We start from the raw sequence: 21,056 nt of genomic DNA, 5'->3' as shown, positions 1-21,056 counted from the left end.
TCTTCATGTAGATACTCTTTGCACTGAGCAAGGTGTGAGAAGCCTGGAAAGTATGTGTTGAGTTTTACTGTGACTGTGTGTTATACAGGGGGTCTAAAGGGACATCAGTGTCTTGCAGTGAAGGCTTCCATGGGGCAGGATATGGTCTGAAAATGTGCTGACTGGTCCTCATTCTTCTGGACGTGTAACATATTTGTGTGATGTTTTGTGACTGTGCTGTGTAGTGGGGCACAACTTGGTTTTCTCAGACACACGTGGTGTGTATACAGAGATATGGTGCATCGTCTCTGGAAAAAACATTGGGAACTTTGCAGCAAATTGTGTGAATTTTTACAGCATCGCAGACATGTTCACTGGGTCATAGCATCCCTGGCACAATTTGGGGCAACCTTTGCTGAAAGTTGACACCATGGACAGGACAAGGAGAGGGAGATGACACTGTGGCAGACGAGCGTGCGCAGGGGTGAGACTGGCTGTAGGAACTCAGGTTGTCCTCATCGTCATTGGAACAACACACACACACAGGTCCCTCAGTCAGTCGTGATATGCTCCAGGTGCAGGCACCACTTGTCCAAATCCAGGCTGACGGCAGAGGCCTTGGGCGGGTGCACCCCTCACACTTGCACTTGCTGCAGTCCTCCCTCCTGCAGGTGTGCAGCCCTGAATCTCCCTTGCTCAGCGGCTTAAGCTCACCTGGCTTGTGCTCTGATTTGGGCTGTGCCCTGATTATCCCAAGGAGGATGATGATCTAAACCACCTCTGTGCAGAGGGATTGCTGCTGGTGCTTGTCTTCATGCTGCTCTGAGACCCTGAGCTGACCACGCTGATGGGCCTGGACAGAGAAGCCCGCACAGAAGCCTGGGCCTATGAGTCCTGGAGCCCCAGGACTGGTGGTGCTCAGGCAGTCCATGGAATCTCTTGTGTTTCTCCTGAGTGGAGGGCAAGGAGCAGGCTTGAGCTCCATCTGGGGAGCACTGTAGGGCCCTCTGTGTACTCACTGGTATTTTGGATGTCTCTGATCAGATCCAGAGACAGCATGCATAACTGCTGGGTGAGGGTGTCTCTGGGGTCAGGCTCCCCACGCTGCCTGCCACCATCAAGGGTGCCTACAGCAGGGCTGGGACCCGCTGCCACTCTGAGCTCTGGCGTCCATCAGGCCGTGTAAGTGTGGCCCCTCCAGCAGACTTACAGCATCTGAATTTGTGATTGTGGCTTTGCACCCTCTCTCCACTAGAGCCTCTTCTTTCTCCAATGTGCAAGTAAACTCAGCCCTGATGCAGACTCCCTCCCCCACCATCCAAACTCTACCTCAGTCTGTCTTCTGAGCAATTGGCAGGATGAAATGAGAAAAGGAGAGGAAAGTCAGGAGCAAGTCCCCAGATGATGAACACCCTCCAGGGTTTGGGACTAAAGGCAGCACCTCTTCTAGGAGTGCACTAGGAGTATTTCCTCTTTTTTTCTCAGTGAGCTGGAGGCTGAAGAACCAATAGTGAGTCTCTTTTCCTGACAGATGAGCAAATGAAAAAAGAAAACCTTACAAAGTCCCTAAAACCAGGTGGCCAAGTTATGTGACCATGTCAGAGTGGGGGGGTGTGGGGTGGCTGGCTGGGCCAGGTTGGAGGTGGGGGGCCTGGGCGCTGTGTGCTCTGTCAGCCCATCTCCTCACTTGTGCTGCAGTGCACAGCTCTTGGCAGTGCAGACTGGGTGTAAGGTGGATTTGTTCAGATTCTGTGCCGCACATTAGAAGGCTTAATCAGGTATGGGATGGGGTCTTTTGGTTGACTCCTGACTATGGCAGGCCACGTGGTTTGGCCTCTTTATGTTGGGAACAAAGGAATCACTCCTTCCAACATTGGCCAAATTCCACCCAATATATGGGCTTCAGTAAGGACTGAACAGTGCCATCATCTTGTAATATGACACAGCAGTGACTGGTTTGCCACTGATTGGACTCACTGATCAGGAATTTACTGGAGAGCCCCAGATGGAGCCCACTGGATCTGCAGGTTAGCCTTTGGCCTGGCTACCACCAAGATTGGTAGATGTGCCTTGGGTTTTCCTTGGGCACAAGTTCACTGACATGTGACATTACCACAGTAAAGTTTGCTAGCCTACCTTATATCCATATCAGATGGAGGACATCTGTTCTTAAGTGGTATGATTATCTACTCAACTTCTTTGTCCCAAATATAAGATTGGAGAGTGTGACCCTGACTTAGAGGCCTTGGCTAACTTCACACGGAAAGCCCTGAATGATAACCAGCAGTTTTACACTACTGAGCATGGAGTTCCCCCTAATGTGGGAGGCAGATTTACAGAACCAAGTGGCATCAGACACACTGACGGCTTCTCAGGGAGAAACTGGTGTGGCTATTCCCGCCACATGCTGTGTTCACATCCCTGATGAATCTGGAAATGTCTCTACCCTTTATGATGATGTGAAAACCCAGAATGTTGATGGTGCTGACACACAAGGCCCTGAAGTTCTCTTTGATGTCGATCCCTGGTTTTCAAGTTTGTTTTTGATTCCTAAAGGCTGTGCTCCATGTTTTCAGGACTATTTCAACTATTGCTTATGCTCGTCGATACTATTCCAGGGTTTTATATGGTTTTTAGCTTACAGTGCACTGTGCACCCTGCCTTTGTAAAACTACGGTGACGTCTCTAACATGCACCCCTGCTAAACAGCATGAACACGTGCATTTTTCCATCAGAAAAACCCCAGAGGAAAGCCCAGTTCAGCAGGAAGCAGCTAGGAGAGGATGATGCCGGTTCCTACTTTCCATAGATGTAGAAGGAATTGAGAGTGGGAAGTACTGCCATCACTGACCATCTGGTATTCATAAGTGCTTAAGTGTTCAAGGGTTTAGACGGCTTTCCTCATGCTCTGGCCCACAAGGGTTGGGCTGGAGAGGAGGGGCTGGTTGGGTGGTCTGCCCAGTCCCCTGGTGGTGCTGTGTGCTTTTGCCCCTGACACCTCAGAAAAGGCAACTGAGTTTCTATTTTCTGTATGTTATTGTTCATAACCCACCCCAGCTGCACACGCAGGCAACTGTTTGTAGTCTCCTGTGGTTTCTTTGTATTTCGTTACTTGAGGTGCAGGGACTGCAGCAAGAGGTCCCAGGTCTCAGCCTACTTCAGTCCTAGAAACATATACCAATCTGCATCTAAACTTCACAAGTTTTTCTCTAGAGCACTTTTCCATAGCCTCCCTTCCTAAATACCCTTTGTTGTAGGCACAACAATATTAGGAGATTCCCAAAGCCAGAGGTAAACATGCCCATAAGGACATGCCTGGTGGAAGTAAGAGCTGCTTCTGCAAAAACAAGGACAACATTGCAACAATTTGTTACCTTGTATGCGACCTCTATGGAAATTAGGGCCGCCCCTTGAACTCTTGAACTTTTACTGTAAAACCCCCTTCCTTCTATCCCTGGAGGTTCACTGTCTTGGAGGCACTAGCCCGCTGTGAGCTCCTTTGCCTGGCAAAGAAATAAAACTCTTTTCTGCTTCATCCAAAAAAAAAAAAAAAGTAAAACTTGTTAGAGACTGCTCATTCATTTTCATAAGGTATAATTTGTATATGTTAAAGGGGTGACTTGATTTATTCTCCATTCATAGCAGAGCAGCCCATCCTCTTCATTTTTCTTGCTGTCCTCTCTACAAATGTGAAACTCATCCAGGTGCGTTTTGTTTTGTAAGTCATAGGCTTATTTGTGGTGATGAAGAAATCATTTCTGAAACGTATTTGGAGTTGTGGGGGGCCCAGGCATTTTTGTGAGGGAACTTAAAAAAAAAAGAAAGAAATGGAACATTTAACATTCTGTCAGGGCTGCTCATTCTCCTACTTTGTGTCACAGTAATGTTTGTTCAAACCAGGCTCATTTCCTGATTCTTAAGAAGGCAGAGTGGAGTTGGCAGATGTCCCCTTGTAAGCTCACCAGTTACTCTTTAAAAGCCACCATCCTAGTTAATGAATGGGGCCCGGCTGCCGGCTCCAGAGTAAAACGCAGTTCCCAAAAGTGCTCCCGGGCCCTGGGAGAGGAGAACAGGGGAGTCTGCATGAGGGGCAAGCATCCTGAGGATGCTGTAGAGCTGAGAGGGTTCCTCATGCACTCTTGCCCACCGACTCCAGACCTGAGCCGTTACTCAAGCCAGCGTCCTGGTCATCGGCCCCCAGCATGCTCGCTTCTCTCTGCTTGTTCCACGTTTTGCAATTTCTCAATCTTATCTTTACTGTTTCTCTTTCCCTTCCTTTTCTTCCCTCTTTCTTACTTTTACTCTCTACTGTCTTCTTTCTCCTCAACATTTATTTTTCTTTCTTCTCTAACTATTCTCACTAATTCCCCCCTTACTTTGTAGTACAGTTAGTTATTCTGTATGTTTCTTTCACCTTAAAATCTTGACCCTCTAGAACTCCTATAGTTCAGCTTCTGATTTTGAAGAGAATATTTTCATGTATAAGATTCTCCTAGATGTTGTAACACACTGATTCAAGGAAATAAGAAGTATAGTGAAAGGGATGGGGATGGGAAAATCAATTCAATTCAGGTCACATTGATTTAGAGGGAAATCCACTGTTTAGATATCAGTGTTCAAAATATCGACTGATAAAATCTTTCTAGTTCATTGTTCTGGTCAGCTGTACACATTCTTGTTCACCATCAGAGCCCAGGAGTTTGCTTTTGGGGGCAGGTCACCAGGTCTAGGGCTGTTACTGTTCCATCAGGGGACCCTGTGGGCTCCTCCTGCACTAGCCACACAGAGAGGAGGAAGGGACACTTTCTCATCAGTGCAAAGCCCCAGGACCTTTTCTCAAGTCTATTGTACTCAGGAGGATTTGGAGGTGACTAAAAACAGCAGAAAATAAAAATGTTCCAGTCTGGACAGGATTTAATATTAACTCTTCCTAGCCTTGCTGTTAACGATCTTCATTCCAAATTGGCTAGCTCAGGTGTTAAGTTCAGAGTAGAGATTTGTCAGTATAAGAGAAAAGAAGCCCTTTTACTTAACTCAGTGGAACAGCGCTTGTCTGGGGAAGGGCTTGTATTTTAAGGCCACTTGCTAATTCTGTGCCACAGTGACGCCTGTCCGTGAGTGACTGCTTCCTGGTCTTCTCGGTGATTTTTGTTCTGAAAGAGACACTCGGAGCTCAGGTGGTGCCTGTGCCTTCTGTTTGATCCCTGCCCCCCTTCCCTGCTCAGCTTGCTCTCTTCCTGGTGGCTCCCACTTCCGTGGTTGGAATCACTGGATCATTCTTTTGATCTCTCATTCCCTCCTACAAGTATGCAACAGATATTTTAAACATCTGCTGTTTGCCAGGCACTATTCTTGATGCTAGGGGTTCAATAAGGGGAAAAAAATCTACAAAATCTCTGTCTTCAAAGGATTTGATAAATAAGTCAGCAAACAAGTGAATTGTGTTGTATTTCATTTGAGGAGCCACACTGTGAAGGAATCACCAGGGAATGGGGAGAGCTGGGGAGCCGACGGGGCTGCTGCTGAATAGAGGGCCCAGGAGGACTGCACAGAGCCCGGAAGGAAGGGGGCAGGGAGCAGGGGTGTGCAGATGCCCCTGCTGTGGAGATCTGGTGCAGGGCGTGTGACTGGTGCATCCAAAGGCAGCAGGAAGGCCGTGTGGCTGGAGCAGAGGTGGTTAGAGAGGTCGGGGTGCGGGTGGACAGAAGAAGGCCCTTGGGCCCATGTGGAGATGGTGCTTTAATCTACGTGAAGTGAAAACTTTCAACACAGTTTAACAATATACTGTATGATTTAAATAAGTGCCTTTTATTTTTCCTATACATTGTCACATACATCAACTAAAATTCTACTAAAGTAGAAATGTCTAAAGTGTCCCCAAGAGAGACTGCTGTGTCTTATCAGGTGTCTGGTCTGCATGCCAGTTTGGGGTGGGGATCAATGTGACAGGAGACAGACTCTAGTCTTCATCTGGCCCAGATGCTTGTGTTCTGGGCCTCTGGTCTCTCAATGCAAATGCCCAGGATGGACATGATGAGTCATTTTCAGACTGATCCATGCAGCCCTGGGGATTCCTGGAGGCTCTGTTATGTTTTTGTTTTCAAACTACCATGCAAGCTTCACTTAGAAGAAAGTATCCTGAGTTTAAAAAAACCAAACCAAAATGTGGACTTGGGTGTCCCTTAGGTTTTCCAATATGAAGAATTTGCAGTCTTGTAGATTCTCAAATGACAAACTTAAAGGAGCAAAATCTCTTATTACTCAGTGCCTCTTGGTGAGTGTTCATTATCTCTTATTAAAGTGGAAGGTAGATTGTCAAATAGTCAGATAAGACGTTCAACATTCCATCCTTCAGGACTGGTGTGTTGGCTTCTATCATTGTACAGACTTAAGTGGCTAATATAAAAAGTGAATGTCTTTGCAGGTACTTCCTGGTCCCAAAACAAACTAGCAATTGAGAGAAATAACCATGATTGATGTGTAAAGAAGGGCATAGTGCTAATCTGATTTTGAAAATAACTGGTGACATGAGGGTTATATATTTTGTGTGTTAAATATACAGAAAAGCAGTCTTGTCTTATAATATGGAGATATAACTGGGAGGTAACCTGCATATTTTGGGTACTATGGTTAAAATATATATTTTAGTTAGTTTTGTTTTCTGATCAAAGAAGTGAGAAAATTTGCTATTAAATATATTGTCTTCTTCCTTTTCAACCCAGAATCGCAAACTGCTGTTGTAGAAACTCTGAAAAAATAATCAGATGCTGTTCAGGAGGTAAGAAGATTTGATTAGGATGTCAGATCCCTTTCTCTTATTTGTCTTAAAATTGTGACAAACTGATTTCTCTTTCCATCTGCCTGCTTACTAGGCTGCCCTGTTTCTCAGCCTGCAGGGGAATCCAGGCAGGTGGAAGTGGATGCTTTCTTCCATTTAGACTTTGCCAAGAAAGTCAGCCTTGAGGTGGAACTGAATACAGGTGTCTCAGATTCTGTGTCGTTGTGTGTCCAGCCAAGGAGCTGAGCCCACAGCAGCCACTCCAGCAGTGAGCAGGGCCACTCTGTGCAGGAGAATGTGCCTGATTGAGCTAACAGTCACATGGATAAGAAGTTTTTAATGTGTTAGAGCTTTCCTAAAATCAAATAATATTCTTCAGTTGCTTTGGTTGGATAAAGCATTAGTTTAATTTCCACAAAATTTTTTTATTCTGTTAATAAGGAAGCCAAATGTTATGACTTTTTTCCCTGCACAAATATACACCTCCTGCAATAATAGAAAACACTTATAATTGTGGTTAGCAATTGCTCTTTTGAGTATAAAATCATTTGAAAATTTTACTTACACATACTCCCACTATTCTTTTAAAAATAACTTAGCATGTGAAATTGCCAATAAGAAGAATGTTTTCTGGAGCATGGTGTAAGCAGAAAATGAAACAGTTTATTCCTCAGTTCCAGGCTCAGGTCTGTTTCTGGTTATTTTGTGACAACATACTCAGGCTATCTAGGGCATAGTGTTCATCTCTGTAAAATCAAATAGTTTGCTGATTTTTGAGACTTTTTCCAAATATAAAATGGCTTCCCTCTTCAAGTGAAGCAGCCCTGCATCATACATGAAAGTTTGCTCCTCCTGGAGGAGAAAAAAGACTATAACATTAGTTGAGAACTTCATTTCATATGTCCATTCCTGTGCTTTTCAGAAATATGGCTAAATTGGTCATTATCATAAGAGTAAAGATTCTCTTAATGTTAATGTCATAAAACAGGTTTTCCCAGCTTCTTTTTTTAGAGCAGAAACCTACATGATGCTAGGGGACTTGGAGAGGCGTGGTGGGCTCAGCTGAATGTTAATTACTGTGTAATGATTAGCTGATAGAGAATACGATTTAGAAAAATAAAGAGCGGTAAAGAGAAATAAAGTGAGATATAATTAAGAAAAATATTTATAATGTCTTTTCATTATTTTTGTGACTCTTTTTCTGACATGACTAAGTTCTAATCTGAGCTAATGTATTAGATTTTTCTAGTTCTCATCTCCAGGCCATATCTTACTGAATTCTCTGTTATATATGATAATGCCAAAGAAAACCTGGACAAAAAGTGTTCTACACAATCAACAATGATAAAGCACATACAACATTGCTCTATATATTAAGATTCCAGCTATAATTCAAGGTAGATATTCATATCTATAAAATTATAGTGACTTTCTATTTTTCTTAAGCTGTGAACCAATAATAAGCAGAAAACCTGATGAACTGGGTGATTTAAAAACAGCTGATGGTACAGCTTGGAAACGCAATGGTGAAATAGACTGATTTAAATTTCACAGCTTCTCATTTCCTTGTTGCCAGTGAATTGTCTGGAAGCTAGAAAATGTAATACACTAATTGGGAGGTGACAATATTTGGAAGTAATTGAGGTCAAGCACTCAGCAGTGATATCACTTACTCTTGGAATCACTGACTCTTTGTCATAAGTTTACTTCGGGACTGGTTCTTTCTTTAGATGATGTTTGTCTGTGTCATACGAGGCTAAATAACTGGCCATAAAATGGGTTCAGGAAACCAGAATTAATTGCCAACATTCTGTGCACCTATTCTTTTACTGTATTATCTTATGCAACACTTAGAATAATCCTTTGAAGTAATTATTATAATTGATATTTAACTGATAAGAAAATGATGTTTATAGGATATAACTAGCTTTAGGTCAAAAAACTGATAAAAGGGTGAGAGCCAGGATTTGAACATAGATCTGTTTGACTTTATACCTCATGTTATCTCCACTGTGATAAAAGCTGTACGTTTACATGGGTCATTGCCCTGTGGCTGCTTAATACCATCTCATGCCAAAATCATCAAAGGATGAGGTGACAAGTTTACATTATTCTATTATATTTATACCATTTATAAGAGTCTGATGTCAAGATGCTTCAGAGGCATAGAGAGAAACCGGTCAGGTCACCTGTCCATGTTTAAGTTTTATCAGAACTTTGCCATGCTAGCTCTGGTGCTTCATTACTGTTTAAGAAACCTGACCATTCTGTTTTTCCTGTAAAGCACCTTGCTTCTTAGTTACTAGATGACAGTCTTTATCTCTGTAAATTGCCCCTGCAGAAGGAAATGGGGGGTTTTAAGCCCATTTTCTCTGTGTGAATAATAAACGTGAGAGATTTCAGCGCCCTCCAGGGCTGCCTGCCCTCTCTGAGGTGGTGATGCAACGCGAGACCCAGGACCACCCAGCCAGGGCGTGGAGCCAGGTGCCGGGCTCCCTCTGGGGTTTTCTTCAGATGCCAGTTCAGGCACCTCTTCTCTCAGTCTGAGCAGCACGCTGGTATTTGTTGAATGGGTTTTGACTTTGACTCTCTCATTGTAATTAATAATTCTGAGAGCTCCATATCCCTGGAAGAAGCATGGCTCTTAAAGCCTTTCCTCAGCTGAAAGGAGTCAAAGGTTGCAGTGATGCTCAGAGCAAACCCAGTCAGCACTCACATGAAGAGAGAGAACTACTGTTGCTCCTTGGGTGCTTTTACAGATGCGCCTATGGAATTAGGAAGTTTTAAATTAAAACTACTTTCTTTACACCTCACTTACTGATTATTTTAGTTTTAAATAATTTGCTCTGAAAATCTGCTGTGTCTAAAGAGTTATTTCATAAAAGTGAAATAGGATTCTCAGTTCTGTTTTTTTTTATTCTTTGGCATTTGAAATACCATTTATAAACTGAAAATTCTTTTACATTTTTACAGTATATAACTATTGTAGCCAAATGTCATTCTCTAAAAACATTTGCTCCTACCTTAAAGATTAACATATGGTACCAAAACTGGTTACCACCCAGTTTTTCATTTATTTTTTGCTTTTGAAATTATATATAAGATGTGTGCTTTCAAGTATTTTCCTAAAACTCTTAGCATCTTTCTAATTTAAATGGACTAGTTGAAAGGTAAATAGAATGAAGTTTGATCTTTAAAAACTCCAACTTTGGGGCAAGAATTGATAACATCAAGCAATTTAAAGTTAGGTCTGCCCACACATTATGATATTTATTAATTGTGAATAGCCACATCTATGACAAAGTGCTGGATAATTAAAAGAAATTAAATAAGATCAATACTCTCTTATCACATATGTTGTATAGTTTATATGCAAATACATTCTCAAAGGTTAGAAAAATGCTTCTGATTTGAGGGGAGTGGCAAAATCCTATCTCATTCCAGTTTTAACCTTCTTTGAAATCGGCTTTAATCTCTTCCCCTGGGGTCCTGCTCTGGTCAGTCCCCCCGGGCCCTCTCAACCTCGCAGTGCCTAACTGGGCTGCAGACTTAATCGAGGGATTGAATATTCTTTTCTATTGGTTCTCCTTTTAAAGTATCTCCTATAGGGCTCTGTATACAACAACCCCTCAGTACAATGTATTATCAGCTTCAGAAACATCTTTATTTAGGAAGAAATCAAGGAAACACATGTGACTAATGAGGAGCAGCCTGGTCAGTGGTACTTGAGGGACTACTCACATGTGTCTTGGCAGAGACAGGTTCAAAGAGTAAAAAAAGAATTGCTCAGATCAAAAGAAAGGTGTGGGGAATGCAATTCTGAAGAAATAGAAATGGAGACATGAAAACAAGTCACTTGAATTTTATTAGAATTTATTAGTTATATCAAAATGTTGGAAAAATCATTGTTTAATGTTAAGTTCCTGATAAACTGTAAGGCAAAAAAGGATAGAATCCACATAATTTAATTATAAACCCACAAAACCACAATTCACAAGACAAGCATACAGCTAAAATATAGACCAGAGTAGGAAACAGAGGGGTTCAAGAAGAGAGGCAAAGGCGTGGCTGAGGCCCCAAAACACGGGTTACTCTTCCTTGAAGTTTACCTCAGACTCTGCTCTTTCTTAGGTGCTTGATAAACACTTTGGCTCAGTGAGCGTGGGGAGGATGAGATGTGGCTGGGGAGGGCGAGGTGTGGCCTCGGAGAGTGGGGTGAGGCGTGGCTGGGGAGGGCAGAGACACAAGGACACCCTTGTGGAGGAACCAGTTTTGAAAATGGGTAACACTTTGGCAAGGTGTTCAATATAATGCATTAAGAAGGAGACAGGATTTTTCTGAAAAGTATTTATTTTATGGAAACTCTAAGAGAAAAAAATTAGACATTTTAGTGTTAGAAATAAAGAAATAAGAGAAACTATTCTGTCAATTTTAAGAATGAAAAGCAGCAGGCACCTGGAAAGCAGTTACAACTTGAGATGAGAATATGAAAGAAGCATTAGAGGTCACACAATGTTTTTCTTTGCTCTGGGGCCATAGGGCTTACCGTGAAATGAAGCTGTGTGTTTGCCCTACAGAGCCTCAGAGGGTATGAAGTTCCTTTCTGTTGGGCAACGTTGGTAATGATCTGGGGAGAAAGGCAAATTGTTCAAGCAGCTGATCTAAATTGATAACTGGCCGATAAAAGTTCTTAGCTTATAAAGGATGTTTATCTTTCACTGAACTTTGTTGGACATCTGTTGATGTTCTATGTGCAAGGTAGTTGTGGTAGGTACAGAAGGAAATACAAAGAATTGTAAGGTCCTGGGCTTTTCTGTATATATGAAATGATTTGCTTGATGTGATGTGATTTTGTCAAGGTATTTAGTGTATGTTGCACTACAGAATTAAAATAAAAGGGAACTGTTGGGAAATTGTAATTAAGGACAGCTTTTTAGGAAAGGTGCAACTTCGATCAAGTCCTCAAAGTCATCACTTCTGAACAGAGGGAGGGAAGAAGAGAGAGTATTGCAGATGGAGAAGAGAGTGAAGATATAGAAGTAGAAGTGAATGTGGTGTTGAGGCAGGGAGGACACTGACAGGTGCAAGGGTCCTGGGGCTGTGAGAGGCTGCTCACTCCATTCCTCCAGCATCTCGGTCCCCCTCTGGTGCTCCTGCCTGTCCTGCCACCCCGCAGCCCCACAGCCCTGTTTCAGCCCAGCCCCAGCCCAGCCTCAGCCGTGTCGGGTCACCACAGCTGTCTCCCAGCAGATCTCATCACTTCCAGTCCCAACCCCTCCTGATCTTTCCCCCACAGTCCTCCAGAACTTTCTTCCTGAAATTCAGATTTATTTGTATCCGATGTCTGCTCAGACCCATTTGATGACTGCTCATAGGCTCTGAGAGAAGAGTCAGACTCCGGAGTTTGACGGGCAAGGCTTTCCCTTGCCATCCCTTGCCATTAGCCTCATCCCTCGCTATTTCCTGCCTGTTTAGTTTGTTCTAGCCTTGAAAAGACAGGCAGGTTTTCTGAAAACTTTAGCATTCTTCCTGTCTGCCTTTTACATTTTTTTTCTTCTGCAATCCTAGTGGCCTTTTTAATCCACTGAATTTCTATTTCTTAATCTAAACTCATGTCAAACTTCACTCCCTCTTAGACACTTTCCCAGAGAGGCCTCAGTCTAGAGACTCCTTTTGATGTCTCTTCTGGGATCCCTACACTTGCCTTACTTTCCCATGATTGGCGCCTCATGCATGTCTCAGAGGCAGTAGGGTTCCTTAGAGCTAAGACTCTCCATATTCTGTTTGCCCCTCCAGTATCTAACATAGTGCCTGACATTTCTGGGCAGATCAGAAAATGTTTGATGAATGAATAAACATACTGGTGACCACGCTGACTCAAGCAGAGGTGCTTACTGGGGAGAGGTGGAAATTTTGCTTATATTCACAACATAGTGATTGAGTTTTGGGCTCTGAGCCAGTGTGCCTGGGCACAAATCCCAGTTATCCCACTTTTAACTGGGGAACCTCAGCCATGCTTTTTATTCTCTATGCCTTAATTTCCTCATCTACAAAATGGGGATAGTAATAACTCCTGTCTCATAGGTTTCTGTGAGATTTAAATGCATTAATTTTCATGAAGTGCTTAGAAGAACTCCTGGCACATGGTAGGCACTCAAAATGTTAACTGATATTTTGTCATTATTATTGTCATGTCTGAGCAGTACTCTGGCTTCCAGAGTTGCCTTCTTAGCACAGTTGATCCTCATCAATTAGAGATTCTGTATTTGTAAGCCTGACAACTAGCTAGAATTTATTTACAGCCCTGAAACCACTGCTTGCAGGCCCTTTACTTCATTTGCAGACATGCGCAAAGTGGTGAGAAACTTGAGTCACCTGGCATGCGTCTTCCCCAGCCACGGTGGGATGAAGCAACACTCTGCCTTCTTGCTTCAGCTAATTCTGTAAATAAATGTCTTTTCTGCTGCCTATTTAGTGCCACATTTTCCACCTTTTTGTGCTTTCTGCTGATGACTTGGCCATTTAAAATGCCCCCAAGCATAGGGCTGCAGTGCTGTTCAGTGTCCTAGGTGCAGGAGGGCTGCGGAGTGCCTTACAGAGAAAGTGTGTGTTACATACAATGTATACATTTAATACAATTTAAATATATTTATTATATTATATAAGGTGACTTTAGAAAATGTAGCTGGAGGCTTGTGGGAACTGAACACTTTTTCCCCAGAAGCAGCGGCTCAGTGCTCACTAATTCATTGTTCTCGTTGACTTCATACAACATAACTGAATAAGGGGAGCCGACTGTATCCCATTAAACCCTCACAGTAGCCCTTGGCAGTAGGCAGGGGAGGTAATTAGGGTATCCACATTTTTACAGGCTATTAAAGACCTTATGAGCCAGGTAGAGTATTTATAATGTTTTATGCTCAACATAAGAGCCATGAGTCTTTGAGCAAGGATGTACCATGATGAACTCATGTTTAAGGACCTTGTGAGAAAATGTCATATGATAAGAAGAGGGAGACTAGAACCAATCAGGAGAACCAGATCCTAAAACTCTCAGTTATGAAGTGGGGAGATTCTGAACTAAAGTGCTGATGTGATAAAGGAAAAGTAGCAGCCAAAGGCTGAACTAATGGATTTGGTAACCATATCTAGAGTATAAATTTAGGCTTTGGTTCTCAAAGTGTGGTCCCTGGAGGAACAGCATCAGCATCATCTGGGAACTGGTTAGAAATGCAAATTCTCAGGCCCTGCCCCAGGCCTACTTAACTGGAGACGCTGGAGGTGGGGCCCAGCAGTCTGTGAGTAAACAACCCCTCCAGGGGATTCCGCTGCACATCAAGTTTAAGAGCTAATAAGTTAGAAACATTAATCAAAGCTACTGCCAAGCCTCGAGAAAGTGCAAGGCAGAGAGATGATATTTATTTATAGGATAAGATGCATTGTAAATATAAAGAAAAAGGAAAGTAATCAAATAGAAATATTATGTCAATTTTTCCTCAATAAAAGATAAAATTTAACAAAATAGCAATAATAACTATGCAGCCACAATATGGAAGTGAAGTATTGTTGAGAGGGGAAAACTTGCAAATCAGCAGTACAGAGATGAGAGATTTAAGATGATAAAATTGTTGATCTCCTCTAGCACAGAAAGAGAGGATTGTGGGCCAAGGACAGAGTCTTGGGAATTACTACAAGTTTGGTACTGTACTCCAAAAAAATTCAAATGAGAGAAGAGAAAAGCAAATGTGGAGAGAGTGTAAAATTATAGAAGCCAAGTGAGGAGAGGATTTTAAGAAGGAAGGAGTGAGAAATAGTTTCGCAGTCTTTATAAAGGCTAAGTTGGAGCTGTAGTGTTGGCAGTGAGAACACGAGGGTCACCAGGACAGCAGTTCCAGCCAAGTGGCAGCAGGGTCAGAAGGTATAGCTCTGCCGCTCTGGGTAACATTCCCAAGCCATTGCATTTGATTTTCTGTGAGCTTTGTTGTTTGGAACTTTTATGATGTTGGAGGCTAGTTGGGTATTGACGCAGGGAGGCAGCTGGGAGGTGAGACACTAAGCTGTGTTGTTTGCGTGGATCATCAATGAAGGGAAGCTGTGACAGACTCTTTTCCTTCCTTGCACTAACTCAGACAGTTAAGGAATGTTTTGCTTTGGAGTATAGTGCAGGACCTTGCCACAACACAGGTCATGGGAGAGAAAATTCAGAAGATGTGAGGGAACCAGAAAGGCTGTTTATTTCCATTTTTTTCTGACTCCTTTCCTAAACATGCTGTTTACTTATTTTTTTTTATATTTTTTTATTGATTCATAATCATTTTACAGTGTTGTGTCAAATCTAAACATGCTGTTTATTACCTCCACTCTGGTCATTCACTAATGATGGTGACTTTAACCTTTCCATCAATCAAATTATCAACTGCTGCCATAGGAGTTTAAAGTTACCCAGCCAGTTATGATTTCTGACTTATCCCTCTCCTCTCCACCTCACATTTCGCATCTAGGCAGTGAAGGGTTTGGAAGTGATTTGTCATTTCCATTCCAGTTCAAAAATATTACAATTTCAATAGCTCATCGTTTCCTTTGTAAGGATTCCAGAAATGCTTTTTTAGTGCTCTGGGAGAAATGCTTTTCCATAAAATGTTCTCATTTAACACACCCTAGGTATGTTATTTACCAGTTACCATATTTTCTGATATTCCCTTATTTCTTGAAATTCCTTTTCAAAGTTGAAATTTTCTTTTTGAATTGCAAAGGAGAGTTTTATTTATTTTGTCCTTGTGATCATTTGAGTTTTTCCCAAGAATTTGTATATTTTTCTTTCTTAAGAATTTTACCTTTGAGACTTTTTTATTTTTATTTTTTAAAACGTTTTTATTGATTTATAATCATTTTACAATGCTGTGTCAAATTCCAGTGTAGAGCACAATTTTCCAGTTATACATGAACATATATATATTCATTGTCACATTTTTTTCTCTGTGAGCTACCATAAGATCTTTTGTATATTTCCCTGTGTTATACAGTGTAGTGTTGTTTATCTATTCTACATTTTGAAAGCAAGAATAAACAAATGGGACCTAATTAAACTTACAAGCTTCTGCACAGCAAAGGAAACCATAAGTAAAACAAAAAGACAACCTACAGAATGGGAGAAAATTTTTGTGAATGAAACCAACAAAGGCTTGATCTCCAGAATATATAAGCAGCTCATACCACTTAATAAGAAGCAACCAAACAACCCAATCCAAAAATGGGCAGAAGACCTAAACAAGCAATTCTCCAAGGAAAACAAGCAAATGATCAATAGGCACATGGAAAAATGCTTAATATCACTAATTATCAGGGAAATGTAAATCCTTTTCAAAGTTGAAATTTATTGTACTTTATTTCTGTGCATAATCTTATTCTATTTTAAAATCTGGGTTTATTTTCCTATAGAATAATAACATGTATTAGCTTATTGGAAATCTGGAATCTCACTGGTTTTCTCCAAAACCTAAGACTGGTCAGAATTTACAGCTTGAGAAATAAAGAGTTAAGAAATAAGTATGTGTCTGTGAAGAGTAGAATTCATATTTTACAGCTATCTAGAGGTATCCTAACTTGCCAGTAATATGGCCTTAGAATTTAGCAGAACTTGAAAATCTGAATATTAGAGAAAATGAATTACATAGTAAACATAGTGAAGTTTCAAAAGTTTCAAAGATGAGCAAACTTAACTTTTCAGCAGAAGCTTTCCATGAATATATCTTAGCTTTCTTTTTGACAGTTTTGGCCTTAATATTATAGTAATGTTTCTTTTTCTGGGAACCAGATACTCTTTATTTTGAAAATACTTTGTTGAATGTATTATTTTTAATGGCAGCTTGTATTTTGTGATATTCAAGTGATCAAGCAATTTATAAGAAATAACTAACATCACCCACATGTAAGATTATACAGAAATGAAAGAATTTTGGCTAACTTATTGTACACACTTGTTCAGCCAAAGTGGATGGCAGACTCTACCACTTATGCTAATTTACAGGTTTGAAGCAATATTTTAAAAAAATAATGTCAAATTTGGTGATATGTAAAATAAAATACTTAGTATGCTGAATAAAATAGATTTGTCATCTTTCCTCTGGTACTTGCCCCAGGACCTGGTCACCCACCAGTTGGTGGGCAACAACCCTGGGGCCACCTGGACCCTGACTCTGCTCATCAGTGAGCTGGTATTAGCCCCAGCATTTCCCCAGCTTCTGCAGTCAGCTCTCTTGTGTCCCAGTTCTGCCAACAAGTGGCCAGCAGCCTGTGTACAAGGCAGAACCTGGCATCTAAGTGGACCAGGAATCAATGAAGCCTACCCACATAGCCAGCCCACCACAATAGAATGATCCATCCCTCATAGGGGGAACATACAGCATAGAGCTTGCATAATGAGAGGGGAGTGTGCTGCTGGGACACAGGATGTCTCCTGCAGCGGGACCCCTCTGCAAGGTCCTGAAATGCAGCTACTGTACCAGACACATAAAAATAAAAGCAGAAAGTTAGGCAAAACGAGGCAGCAAGGAACATGTTCCAGACAAAGCAACAAGATAAAACCCCAGAAGAGCTAAGTGAAGTGGAGATAGTTTACCTGAGGAAGAGTTCAGAGTGATGATGGTAGAGATGATCAGAAACTTGGGAGGAAAATGGATTCACAGAACAAGAAAGGAGTTTTTACAAAGAGTTAGAAAATATAAAGAATAACCAAACAGAGATGAAGAATATGATAACTGAAGGGAAAAATACACTAGAAGGAATCGACAGTAGACTAAATGATACAGAGGAAGGAATCAGTGAGCTAGAAGACAGAGGAAATCACTGATGCTTAACTGAAAAAAGAGTAATAAGAAAGAAGAGAAATGATAGTTTAAGAGACCTCTAGAGCAGCATCAAGCACACTAACAGTCACATTATAGGGGTACCAGAAGGAGAAGGGAGAGAGAAAGGGACTGAGAACATATTGGAAGACGTACTAGCTGAAAACTTCCCTAACTGAGATAGGAAACAGTCACCCAAGTCCAGGAAGCACAAGAGTCCCAAAGAGGAGCACACCAAGACATATTGTAATTAAATTAATGACAAAACTTAAAGATAAATGGATAATATTGAAAGTAGCAAGGAAAAATCAACAAATAACAAACAACAGAACTCCCATAAGGCTATCAGCTGACTTTTCAGTACAAAGTCTTCTGGCCAGAAGTGAGTTACACAACATTAAAATAGATGAAAGGGAAAAACCTACAACTACAGATACACTGCCCACAAAGTGAGCATCTCATCAGTAAAGGCAAACATATAGTAAAGGTAGGAAATCATCCACACACAAGTAGGACAGTTAAAAGACAAAAGTAGTAAAGTCACCTGTATCCACAATAAGCAGTTAAGGGATACAAACAATAAATTAGATGTAAAATATTATATCAAAAACAATAATCATGAGGGGAAGAGAGTACAAATGCAGGATTTTTAAAATGCATTTGAAATTAAGAAGTCAGCAAACTTGTAACAATCACATGTATATATTGCATGCTAAATAAAAACCTCATGGATGCTCACTTTGGCAGCATGTAGATACTGAAATTGGAATGATACAAAGAAGATTAGCATGGCTCCTGCACAAGGATGACATGCAAATATGTGAAGCATTCCATATTTTTTGGAGTTTGAGATTTGTGAATTTTAAGCACTATATATAAAAATAGATTTCAAAAGCCAAATTTATTCTGTATAGTACAGGGAATATCAATATTCAATATCTTGTAATAACATTTAATGAAAAAGAGTATGAAAATGAATATATGTATATATATATATGCATGACTGGGACATTAGGCTGTACACCAGAAGTTGACATATTGTAACTGACTATACTTCAATTTAAAAAAAAAACAAACAACCTCATGGTAGTCACAATCTAAAAATATATAATAGGTACATAAAAAAAAAGGAATCCAAACATAACATTAAAGATAGTCATCAAATCACAAGAGAAGCAAACAAAAGAAGGAAAAAGGAACAAAAAAAGACCCACAAAAACAACCCTAAAACAGTTAACAAAATGACATTAAGGACATACATATCAATAATTAGTTTAAATGGAAATGGGCTGCATGCTCCAATCAAAACACATAGAGTGGCTCAATGGATACAAAAATGACCCATATATATGCTGCCTACAAGAGACTCACTTCAGATCTAAAGACACACAGACTGAAAGGGAGTGTGTTTTCACTCCCAAAGTGTTTTCACCCAAAATAAGCACAATACATTCTGTTCAAGTGCACGTGGAACATTTTCCAAGATATATCACATGCTAGGCCACAAGTCTGGGTAAATTTAAGAAAAATGAAATATCAAGTATCTTTTCTGACCACAGTGCTACAAGACTAGAAATCAAGTACAAGAAAAAACTGCCAAAAAAAACCAAACAAAACCCCAAACCCACAAATATGTGGAGGCCAAACAATATGCTGCTAAACAACCAATATATCTCTGAAGAACTCTAAGAGGAAATTTAAAAAATACCTGGAAACAAATGAAAAGGAAAATATAATGATCCAAAACCTATGAAATACAGCAAAAGCAGTTCCAAGAGTGAAGTTTATAGTGATACAAGCTTGCCTCAGGAAACAAGAAAAATCTCAATAAACAACCTAACCTTACAGCTAGAGGATTACAAAAAGAAGAACAAACAAAACCCAAAGTTAGTACAAGGAAAGAAATCATAAAGATGAGAGCAGAATGAGATGAAATATAGACTTAAAAAATAATAGAAAAGAGCAATGAAACTAAGAGCTGGTTTTTGCAAAGATGAACAAAATTGATAAAGCCATAGCCATATTCATCAAGGAAAAGAGAAGGGCCCAAATCAATAAAATTAGAGATGAGAAAGGAGAAGTTACAACTGACACCACAGAAATACAAAGGATCATGAGAGATTACTACAAATACATGCCAATGAAATGAACAACCTAGATGAAATAAACAAATTCCTAGAAATGTACCATCTTTTAGGACAGAACCAGGAAGAAATAGAAAATATGAACAGAACCAGTTACCAGCAATGAAACTGAGTCAGTAATAAAGGGAAAAATAATAATAAAAAAAACCCCTACATACAAAACTCCAGGACTAAATGGCCTCAAAAATGGATTCTATCAAACATTCAGAGAAGAGTTAACCTATTCTTTTCAAACGATTTTGAAAAATTTCAGAGGAAGGAACACTCCTGACCTTGCCAGCATCACCACGAAAACACAACCAAAGATATCACACAAAAAGTAAAATTATAAGCCAATATCACTAATGAACATTGATGTAAAAATCCTCAACAAGATAGTAATAGAGTGAATCCAATAATACATTTAAAGGATCATGAACCATGATCAAGCAGGATTTAACCTAGGGATGCAAGGATGGTTCAATAGCTTCAAATCAATCAATGTAATACACATGAACAAACTGAAAAATAAAAACCATATGATCTTTTTAATAAATGCAGAAAAAGCTTTTGACTGGATTCAGCATCCATATATGATATACACTGACACACACACACATGGAGTATTACTCAACTATAAAAAAGAATGAAATTCTGCCATTTGCAACAATATGGAAGGACCTGGAATTTATTATGCTTATTCAAATAAGTCAGAGAAAGACAAATACTGTATGAAACCACTTATACTTGAAATCTAAAAAATAAATCAAACATGCATATAATAAAAAGAAGCAGAACCACAGAGATAGAGAACAAGCTGGTGGTTATCAATCAGAAGAGGGAGGTAGAGAGGGGCAAAATATTTTTAGGGGATTAAGAGATACAAACCACTATGTATAAAACAAATAAGCTATAAGGATATATAGTAGAACACAGGGAATATAGCTAATATCTTACAATAGCTGTAAGTGGAACATAGCCTTTAAAAATTGTGAGTCACTGTTGTATGCCTGAAACTTACATAATATTCTATTTTTATTATACCTCAATAAAAATATATTTTTAAATTGAGTTTTGGAAAACTTTACTAGAATTTACTTGAATGTGTTTCCTCAAGTAATTTTTCATATGTTCCCATAAAAGGGAAAATGAGAGCATTATTTACATTCTAGGATAACTCAAAAAATACTTATTAATTATTAATGGTCACTTTTAAGGCTATTCTGGAAAAATGAAAATACTCTATATAGTTTACTAATGCAGGTTCAGGAAGAAATTTTGAATATTTGTACTTTCTGGATGAATTTGGGAGCTAGATTTTTGGCTTGTGAT

General features: G+C 40.1%; 1 non-coding gene and 1 pseudogene across 1 annotated transcript; both read left to right on the top strand.

Annotated features, from left to right (window-relative positions):
* The window catches only part of LOC140699217 (formin-2-like), a 162,487-nt pseudogene that overhangs the window by 84,930 nt on the left and 56,501 nt on the right, over window positions 1-21,056 (top strand).
* On the top strand, window positions 18,333-18,441 carry LOC140699957 (U6 spliceosomal RNA). The gene has a single exon (XR_012078182.1). It is a non-coding gene; the product is annotated as a U6 spliceosomal RNA (small nuclear RNA).

Source organism: Vicugna pacos, chromosome 11, assembly GCF_048564905.1.
Source record: "Vicugna pacos chromosome 11, VicPac4, whole genome shotgun sequence".
Lineage (NCBI taxonomy): Eukaryota > Metazoa > Chordata > Mammalia > Artiodactyla > Camelidae > Vicugna > Vicugna pacos.
This window is presented reverse-complemented; position numbering and strand designations above follow the sequence as displayed.